This window comes from Triturus cristatus, chromosome 1_1 (assembly GCF_964204655.1).
Source record: "Triturus cristatus chromosome 1_1, aTriCri1.1, whole genome shotgun sequence".
Taxonomy (NCBI): Eukaryota; Metazoa; Chordata; class Amphibia; order Caudata; family Salamandridae; genus Triturus; species Triturus cristatus.
This window is the reverse complement of record NC_140579.1, coordinates 108,681,508-108,692,122: the sequence shown is the minus strand read 5'-3', so window position 1 is coordinate 108,692,122 and position 10,615 is coordinate 108,681,508. Positions and strand designations below refer to the sequence as shown.

At 45.0% G+C, this 10,615-nt stretch overlaps 1 protein-coding gene across 5 annotated transcripts in view; it reads left to right on the top strand.

Annotated features, from left to right (window-relative positions):
* The first annotated feature begins 315 nt into the window (after positions 1-315).
* The window catches only part of G6PC3 (glucose-6-phosphatase catalytic subunit 3), a 101,995-nt gene continuing 91,695 nt past the window's right edge, over positions 316-10,615 (top strand). For 4 of the 5 annotated variants that reach the window (XM_085610110.1, XM_085610000.1, XM_085610075.1 and 1 more), the window contains exon 1: positions 316-723. The gene's annotated coding sequence lies outside the window, so the exon portion shown is untranslated. Of the gene's footprint in view, positions 724-2,496; positions 2,718-10,615 lie in introns of all 5 variants that reach the window. The other variant, XM_085610042.1, reaches the window with a different exon arrangement.

Genomic DNA, 10,615 nt, shown 5'->3' with positions numbered 1-10,615 from the left:
CAAAGCTGCGGTAAAGCGCTATCAGTACATGCGGATTCTGAGATTTAAAAAACATGTTATTTTACCTCACTGGTGATGAATGTGCACGAGCTTTTAGATAACTAACAGTTTGCTTCTGGTGATCACGTGATCAGGGCGGGAGACCAGATGTTTGGGGGCTTCCAAGAGCAGTATCCCTTTCTGTTTTAAATTGAATAGAAGCGCGCGGCTCAGGAAAGCAACGAAAAAAGCAAGAGCGAGCGGTGGGAGCGTCGGCACGCGGAGAGGAGACGCCGAGCACGTGCACGTCGCCTGTACGTGCGCGCACATGGTTTATCTCTCTGCGCACCAAACCCACAACAGTCTCCCCAGGCGAAGCAGCGCGTAAGCCAGGCGAGACCTAAAAACTGGAACAAAAAACTGTGACCTCTGTTTAATATAAAACATCTAACAACCAGACAGTAGCTTTCCGACCCCCAGCACCGGTCCACATGCAGCTGGGCGATCATTTCCAGGGCGGTGTGATGGCCAGAAGGAAGAGGCTATTTCCGGGGCGGGCCCTAGGCGAGGGTGTACGAGTCGGTGCTGCCAGGACACGAGCAGCCAGCCGTCAGATATTGCGTCAGATATTGTGCCTGGCTGTGATTGGCTCACACTGCCGGCACAACTTTATTTAAGCTGTTTGCTAGAGGAAAACAGCAGAACCAAATCAATCGAATTTTGGGATCTTCTTTTTGGCGAGAGGTAAGACCTGTTCGGGAACTACCCGCCGAATTCGGAATGGACACTAGTGTATTCTATTTCTTGATTTGTAGCTCAAGGTGTCCTTCGTTTATACTAGAAAATCCCCACAATTGGCCCAACTATTCTTTGTTATATAACCGAAGCGTTGTTCATTTATAACTTTAAATCGAAAATATTACTCATTTATATTATATTCTAAGCTGCATTAGACATGCATTGAGTACTCCTGATGTTTTTATACATAACTCGAAATGTCCTTCTTTATAAATCACTAATATAATTAGTTTATAACTCCAAATGCACATAACTGCATACTTAGGATCTGGTTTCATTGTGTGTATGCATATGGTATTTCTTTAGCCCAAATTTCGCCAAAGGCAGTTAGTTGAGTGCTGTACTTGGTCAGAGACCATGGTAAAGTCAATGACACATATGGCTTGTTGTGGACGGTAAATGCAGTGTGATGTATTGTTCTTTAAAGAAGGGCATCTTCAACGCTCTCCTAAATTGGAGCAGTGTTGGGGCGGTCCTGATGGACATAGGGTTGTTGTTCCAGATCTCGGGTGCATGGATGGAAAAGGCCTGCTGGCTTGTGTTTTTAAAACAATATTTTTATTTTACATTTCTTAATCTTCATACTGAGATGTTCATGCTGCAGGTGTGTTGAGATCCACAAGAGATGGTGAGCTTGTTTTCAAGAGAAGTGTGGTACTGGTCATGATCACACTGTAAATGACGCAGCTGGTGTGAAGATGGTGTGGGCTGACAATTGAAGTCAAGGGAGTTCAATCAGGATGGGGGTGATGCGATCATAGCTCTACGGTCCTAGAAGGAGTTGTGCTGAGGCATATAGGATGCCCATAGGGGATACCACTGTGGAGTCTGGGAGTCCACTGAGTAGCGCATTACCGACCTCCAAGTGCAAGAGTATGAGTGTTTGAACAGTAGTTCTGAAGTCTCTTTTTAGAAAAGACAGCTGCTACCATGGCATTTGGTGAAAGTTGAGGGTTTAAAGCCATCAAGGTTCATGTCTATGAGCTTTCATAATGCATGCCACAGATTCATGCCGCAACCCCACATATAGGCCAACTCCTCCATCATATCAAGTATACTCCCCTTTATATACGCAAAGACCCGTATTCATATATTAAATGTATACCGAGAAACATCCTAATTGTTACCACTCAAATGCATCAAAACCTCTCTTCATTTATGTTTGAAAATACTCTTAATTGATGTCACACAATGATTCCAGTTCTGGCTCTAAATTACCCTTACTGCATGCTTCAAAACACCGTTCATTCCTTTTTTCAAAACACTCTTTATCCATATCACAAAATTTCTCTTCATACTATAAAATATCATCTATCCTGCAAAATACTCTTTAATCCATATCAAAAGATGCCCTTTGTGAATTATAACTATGTTTTATACGCCTTCTTCAGAATTTTTCAGGGGTGTAAGTTATTTGTAATGTGTAGTGGGAATTCTAGGAATGTTTGGGAGTTCAGGAGATGGTTGGAAACTGTGTGGAGGTTGGAGGTGGAGCTGCCGTTGATCAGGGCTGTTTTGGCAATTAAGGAACTCTTTACTTCACCATTGAATCCAGCATCTTCACTGCAATTTTTAGCAACGAGTTGGCCTTAATAGCCCATTGAATCCGCATCTAGGTTGTCTCAGGCAAGAGCAGTTATAGACTGCCTTGTTACATACAGTTCTTAGTGCTAGCCCCACTGGTTTTCACAAACTGTTCCTTTTTGTGCTTTTCCGCAGATCATCCAATCTTACTTTCTTGGGGATAATTTCTTTGTGACTGAACTTTAGATTTGTGCAATCTTGCCCTCAATGTTGTTACCATTTAATGCTTGCAATCTGCTGCTGACAGCTACTCATCTGGGCACACCATATTTGAAGCTCTGACCAGTTGCTGACTCGCACATCCATGCACGCTTGTCTGAGCTCTTCTTTTTGCTTCACCACTGCTCAGAATTCTGGTAAGGTTAATTTAACTTCCTGCCTCTGCCTGAATTCTGATGTAACATGTCATTTGTAATCCAGCAACGGGAAAGCCTCAAAAGACAGCGAAAGTTTGCGTTTCAACCTTTTGTGAATAACTGATGCATAGTTTAAATTTAGACTGTGGATGAGCAAACAGTACACAGTAGTTACTATTGGTTATACATTTTCTGCTTTTATTTTTCTGTGAGAAGGGCGCATATCTCATAGGAAGCCCAAGGCCAAGAACAGCAACCTCTGTTTTAACTTGGGCTATGGAATTCCTTCCAGTGCCTGCTGAACCCAACCTAAATTTGGTGGAATGGATTTTGTATTTTTAGGTCGAGCCTAGGCAGCGAATGCACTGTCTAGCTATATGCTGTATTCAGCCTCCAGCTTCTGACTGGCTTTTGTCAGTGTCCTTTGAAAAACATTGCTTCTAATTGGATAATGGTTCCTGCTTGTCGCACCTTTTTTCACAAGTTTTGACTACCATGGATTGCCTCCAGGACTTGTCCTCTTCTACTTGCCCTATTTTACTTAAGGCTCAGGAACTTTAAAAAAAATGTTTACCAGCTCTTCATATATGCGAACTCTCGCTCCCTCTCCTCGGGTTGCAGCTACCTCCTCCTCCTCCTGCTTGTTTGGTTTGCCTTGGCTCGTGTATCAGCTTGGCGCCCGCTTCCCGGGCGCCGCGCTTCATGTTTAGGACGGTGTAGGAGAGTAGGATCTGCACTTATGTTGCCCCCAGTTTTTTTCTGATGTATACACTGGTTTCTGACTATAGTCTGGCTGGGTCCCTGCTAATCAGGGCCCCAGTCTCACTGATCTCTCTAAAACAACTTGGTGTGCATATTAGATGCACTAGTGATTGGATACTGTGGTACCTTATGAGCCCCTAGTATATGGTACCTTGGGTACCTAGAGCATTGGTACTTCACAGGCCTACCAGGGATCTGCAGCATGTATTATGCCACCCCTGGGAAGCATTCACAATCTGACACCACAGGCCTGCTACTGCAGCCTGTGTGAGGTAGTGTTAGCACTCCTCACAGAGGTATAGGTTCCTATATCTCACCATACACACACATATAAATCTATCAGTCACCCCTCTAGCAGGCCCTAACAATCCTGAGGGCAGGGTGCTTGGTTTACTATGTGAGGGGGTGCTTCTGCCTGAGCAGGACCCCTCTGCAGCTAGCAGAGTCTATTCTCTACTGCTGTTTGTGGATGCGGTTAAACCATATACTCTTAAGTGCATTATAACCTCGCGGTAAATGCTAACTTTGGAATGACTGCATCAAAACATGTCGTGTTTGGTGTCAAACAGCTTGGAATCCTACACCCACACCAGTAACTGATGTGGGAGTAGGATCCCACCCTTCTAGAGGGGACGACATGTACCCACTGTACTAAACGGTAGAAATCTTCTAGTGCCCTGGTATCACAAAATGGATGCCACCAGCACAGACACCGGGCTGCCCTCCTGCTGCTGACCGAAACTCGCAGTGGAGGAAGTCCAACAAAGGGTATCCTGTCACAGGGAGGTGTTACCACCTCCCAGACAGGATTTAGTGTATTGGAGCTGGGTGGGTGCACTCTTAGAGTGCTCTGAAGTCCTGCAATGGGGGAGCAGTAGGCTCCTCTGTGCATATGCCAGCTCAAACCGGTTCAGGGGCTACCTGCCCCTGCTCTGGCGCGACTGGACAAAGGGAAGTGGGTGTAACCACCCACTACCCTGACCCTCCTAGAGGAGTGGTCATAGAGCTAGTCCCTTTCATATCTTCACTATAAGATACCAAGCATTGCCAATGCAATTCAGATTACACCCGGACGACGCTCTACAAAGAAGAATCCTGGCCCTTCGACGTTCCACTATCTCTGGAAGACTGAAGAATCTCCCTTGGAGTCAAGGAGTGACTCCCCTGCTTGGCAGGCACCAGTAACTTGATCAACGGTTGCAAACTTCACCGCTCCCGCCGGAGTCCGAAGTCCCTGCGTCCCCTGAAGCGGATTTCCTGACATCTCGACGGCCATTTTGAGTCCCCAGCGAAGCTGTGGCGTCTGGACCCCACAAGTGACGAGGAACAGCAATACCAGGGAACCGTGCACTGATTTAGAGTGCAAACCCTAAACAACGTTCTACGAACTTGTGCTTTGGACCATCTGTAGTCCAAGTCCCTAGCAGGTCTGGTACCGAAAATCAGCGGCCTACCCTGTCCCGAGTGACCGTGGGCTCCTGTGGAACTTTTCCTGCAAAGGCGTCTTCGCGGTTGCTTGCCCGTTGGCTAGTGACTCACCCGAAGACTTTCTCAACGACTTCAAGGGCTCTCCTGGTTGCTCCGGGCCTGCCCTCACTTACCCTCGCTGGGTAAGTCCATCAGATCTTGCTGGTCTGCACCATCTTCAATCTTCACTCCACACGAGACTTGCAGTTGCCAAGGCTTGTTGGCACCAATCCGGCTGCCGACACCGTCATCAGCTGCAGACGTCGTGGGACCCTCCGAATCCAGCTGCTGGTCATCGTCGATCTCTCCTGGACCTCGTGAGCGAAGAGACAAATCACCATCGACGACCTGACGCGACATCGGTGGTCATCCATCCTGCTGGCCACCGGTCACTGGCAAGTGACTTTGAACTCTGTCCCCGCAATTTTCAGGTCCTCTTCAACTTCAATCCATCTTCGGATTCCAGCGGACACCTCTCCAGTCGTCACAAGCAGCAAGTCTTCAGTGATCTCCATTGAAAACAGCATCGCGACCCGACACCAAAAGACACCTATGCACCCGGCTTCCGTGGGTGAGGTAACTCGTGCACTCCGGTGCCCCTAGTGTGTGTTGGCCCTCGAAATACTTACCCTGTAAGTGGCTTGCTTGTTGACTTCTCCGAAGTGCCCTAAAACTGTAAATTACAAACCGCGACTTGTGCCATTGAAACCAATAGGAAACCCGCGGCTGTGTTTAGACACTGCACACGTCTCCTGTGGGCTGATTACTTACCTGCTAACACTGCAGAAGTGAAGCCCCAGCGATTCCCAAGGCCCTAGGCCTCTTCATTTTGCAAGTCGAGTTTAAGCCATTTTCTTAGTATATGGTCTGGTACGCCCCTAGGGCTACAGCCATATTTGTGCTTAATTTATTGAGAAGTGTTGACATTTGAATGTGTATCTAGGTTCTAATCTCATAAAGAGATTAGTAGAGTGTATCTAAGAATAAATACATATATATTTGATATATATACCTGTGTGGTGTCCTTTTCATTTGGTAATTCAAGAGATTATAAGGTAAAACAAGCTGCTTTACATTCCTCAGAGACTTAGCCTGAAGGCTGCTCTCCACAGCTACCACTAGGATAGCTTTCTTTAAAAGGTTGTCTTAAACCTATCTACCAAGAGTCGAATTGGACTGGTGCAAGGTGGCCACTACAACTAGTGACCAGCATATGCCAGGCCAACTTCTCACATTGGTGGGCAGCGTGTGGGATTCCAGCTTGCCATTGTTTTACCAGAAAATCTCTATTTGAATTACTAACTGAAAACCACTAAAGGTACTCAAGGTACATATAAAAGTCAAGCTAGTATCAATAAGTTCTACTGAACTTAGAGCTGTTTGTGAAGGGATAAGCACACCCTTGCTACAGCTCAAGCTAGGTCCAGGAGGCCTCAACTAGTGTAGGTAGTACAACACTGCACAACACTAGTATGCCTCACCAAGGTGGAGCCAGGGGGTCCATCCCATCTCAGTACAAATATATAGCCTACACTGATCTGAAGGCCTTCTGCTTTGAAAGACAACTGAGGGTGGGCAGGAGTCCCTCATCACAACACCCGATAGATCTGTTAGTAGCAGATGACCTGAAACAAGCTCTAGGAGCAAGTGGGTCTGCATCAGGGGGTGGGTCAACCATAGTCTTTGGGTCTGATGATGAAAATCAAGATGACCTGGAGTCTGTGATTGAGGGGCCAGACACAGAAAGGTCTGAACAGGACAGAGGAATTCTCCCTAAGAGAGTTGACAGAGTGGGAGAAAGGCCTAGATCCCCCTCAAGGGACTCTGACCATTCATACCACTCTGGAAGAGAATCTGTTCAGCAGAGGAACTCCACCTATCCCAGGGAGTCCTCCTCTGAAAGAAGGTTCAAGATGCTCCAGTATGAGGAAGCTAGGCTTGCCCTCAGAACCAAGCAACTGGCCTTAGATAGGGAAGCCTTCGAGCTCCAAAGAGCTTCTAAGAAGGAGGGGTTAGATACCCCTGGTGGCAGCAACAGTGTCCCTAGAGGCAGAGAATACATTCCAGACCATAGGAACCTGTCCAAGGTTGTTCCTCCCTACCAGAGGGGGGATGATATCCACAAATGGATAACTGCTATGGAGAGGGCCTGTAAAGTTCAACAGGTCCCCCAGACACAGTGGGCGGCAATCTTGTGGCTCTCCTTTTCAGATAAAGGTAGAGACAAGCTCCTCACTGTTAGAGAAGAGGATGCTAATGATTATGAAGCCCTGAAGAGTGCTTTGATAGATGGGTTTGGCTTAACCACTGAACAGTACAGGTTGAAGTTCAGAGACACCCAGAAAGCACAGACTCAGGATTGGACTGACTTTGTTGATTGTGCAACCAAGGCTCTAGAAGGTTGGCTGGTGGGTAGTAGAGTAACTGATTTTAAGGGATTGTATAATCTTATAATGAGAGAACAGATCCTTAATTGCCAGAACCAGTTGTTGCATTAGTACCTGGTGGACTCTGATCTGACCTCTCCCCAAGAATTGGGAAAGAAGGCAGACAAATGGGTCAGAACCAGGGTGAGGCAGAAAAACCAGAACCAAGGTGGTGACACTAAGAAGCAAGATCCTAAAGGCTCAGAGAAAGGTGGGGATAAATCTAAAGATCAGAAGTCTTCACAAGGGCCCGAAAAATCTGCAACTGGTGGGAGTCACAATCTGCAAAGGGAAAAGGCCAAAAGAAGCCCTGGTGCAAGTTCTGTAAACAGAAAGGGCACTGGACTTCTGACTGTACAAAGACCAAACCACCACCACTCCAGCCCCTAAGGCAGCTGTTCCCCCTAGTGCAGTCATTGGTGGAGGTAATACTCAGAATAAGGGTGTAGTATGGTTGACCCTGGGTTCTGATGTGGACTCTGGCCTGGTCAGAGTACCAACACAGGCATTGCTAGTTTGTGAGGGAGACCTTGATATGTCCTTCCTAGTGAGCCCCAGTAACCTGGGCAAGTACAAACAGCAGCCTATCATAAATGGCAAACAGGCTTTGGCATTTAGGGGCACATGTGCTAGTGTCACCATGGTTTTCAGCAAGCAATGGGGTAACCCAGTATCCCTCAGAACCTGGGCAGACTTATATCAAAATTACAATGGTTCTGTCGGGTAAAACCATATCCTGCTGGATATACAGCAAGATGTCTGAATGAATCAGAAGTGACACAGACCAAGAAACCTCAATATCCTTATATGAATTCATTCATTTATGAATTTTTTCATCAAAGATCATTTGCAAAGGCCATCACAATACAGAGACATCACAAATAATGACCAAAGTAAAACTTAGTGCTCAGTGAAATAAGTGCAAAACAAAATACAGTGTAATTGTACAAAAATATATATTATTATTGGCCGGCAAAACCAAAATTCATAGTAGTCATGCACATTAAAGCAATTCAATAGTTAAGGCAGGCTCTAAAGACTGGTCCGGGGAAATTGTCGACGTTTCAACCCTGTTGATGCACTACTAGTAAGTCGGTGCGGGTCTTCATCAGGACAAAAGTAACAAAAAGATGGCCTGTGGAGAATAAATTAACTTAAAGTCAGAAGTGTCACAGAAAACTGAAAAACTACCACTCAAGGGTAATTTGAGGTGGTGTCCCACTCACCTATACTCTGGGCGGGGTATTCAATCCTTTCCGCAGATAATGATTGAATGTATCTATAAATGAGTAGAATAGATTCAAAATTCCTACTCAACAGACTCGTAAAATTACAGAGCTATTAATATAGACTCAAATAGTATTCGTGGCAATTGAAGCTCACCTCAATACTGAACGTCGTGCTTATGACTCTGTCACGAAATTAATAATTTGTCTATTGCTTCTCGAGAATGGTCCAAGGCGATCCAATCTAAAAGCCGTTAAGTTAAAAGGATACATATTATGTAATAAATCATACTCGTATCCAACTATTCTTCATTTACATAGTACTATTAAAATTGTTATCAAGGAAGTGCTAATGATGCTCACCTCTTGAAGCTCAAATGAGGCGAGAAAACGTCACTCAAATTGCTGTTACACTCGATCTGTCAAATAAAGATTGTGAATTAGGTATACGCTATTCTAGCTTAGCTTAATGTTATGGGTGTTCCAGAAGAGCTCTAGGTCCTGAGATTACCTGAGTCCGAGTGATTGAGAGGAACGGCATGCAAACGTCTCAGCTCGTCCGTGTCTGCGAAAGACGCGTTCGAAACGAGCATTGCATATATAACATCCATTGCGCATGCATCACTGCTTCCATTGGCTGTTGCTAGGAAGCGACGTCTATGCATGTCTTCACGGGATCGTTGTCTTGACAACATTGAACGCCCAAGGTTCATATCCTTGCCAAACCCTCGTCAATTACATGATCGTTACATGAAACGGGCACTGTTCTGAGGTGAGCTCCCTATTCCGCGAAAAAGGAAAACACGGGCCGCCAGACGTTAAAAGCAGCACCCTCATTCTGTGGATCCTAATGCGCTTGTGCGCCATTTAGGCGTTACGGGGCAACCGGAAACAATTATCCGTAATACTTATCGAGTATGCACACAAGGTACTCTCGATCTACAAACTATGTATATGCCAAGAGAAGACAATCTCGCCATGAGTGAGATGACACGGGAGAATTCCCTTGGAAACATTGTCATGTGATTTGTGATGTTATTTGTAAAGTCATATATCTCACATTTTCCAAAACGATAATTGACAAATGTTGTTCATACATTAAAGACAATCCTTTCAGATTCTGGTGTTAAAGCAATTCAATCATGTTACAATTGAAATTACAATTTTCAGCATAACTTCATACAAGTAGTTGGTCACATATAGATCTGTAACAATTTATCACTAACCGGTCTACTAGGAAAAAGATAAAAATAATAATAAACTCCCATCTGGAAAAACAATACGGAAATCATTATATATTGCCAGATTTGTAAAATTGTATAGTCATTGTGAATTATACATTACATACATAGTGGGAGGTGTAGATTCGTTAACATATGTTAGGTGGAAACTACCAACCGTACAATTGATCCTACATTTTCAAATGCTAACCAGAACTAGATTATAATTGCCCCATCTGTCTTGTTGTCTCCTCCATCTCGTTCAGCCCGTGGTCTATCAGGTCAAGCTGATGTATCCATCTACATTCTTTATAGTTCAAGCACCTCGTGACTGAACCACCCCTTACACTAGGATTAATCTTCTCAAGTGCCCACCATGTAAGATTGTGTGGAGTGTGTTGGTGTGTCATATAATGATCAACTAAGGGTGCCCCTTGTACCTTTACATCTTATCCTGCTCATATGCTGTAAGATCCTCACTTTCACTTTCTGAGTGGTTTGTCCAACGTATATACACCCGCAGGGACATCTGATGGCATATATAACGTTGGTACTGTTACAATTTGTAAAGTGTGAGAGTGTATACGTTCTGTTGGCGTGTTCAAATGTAGTGCCCACATAGCATAACTCACAGGCCTTGCACTGTCCACATTTGTGATGTCCAGTTACTGGAGGAAGACCAAAGTGACCTCTGAGGTCCAATGGTTTTGGTTCATCAAAATATGCACTGACCACTGTGTCTTTGATGTTTTTCCCCCTCTTGAAGGCAAAAATGGGGTTCTGTGTGGCCTGGATTT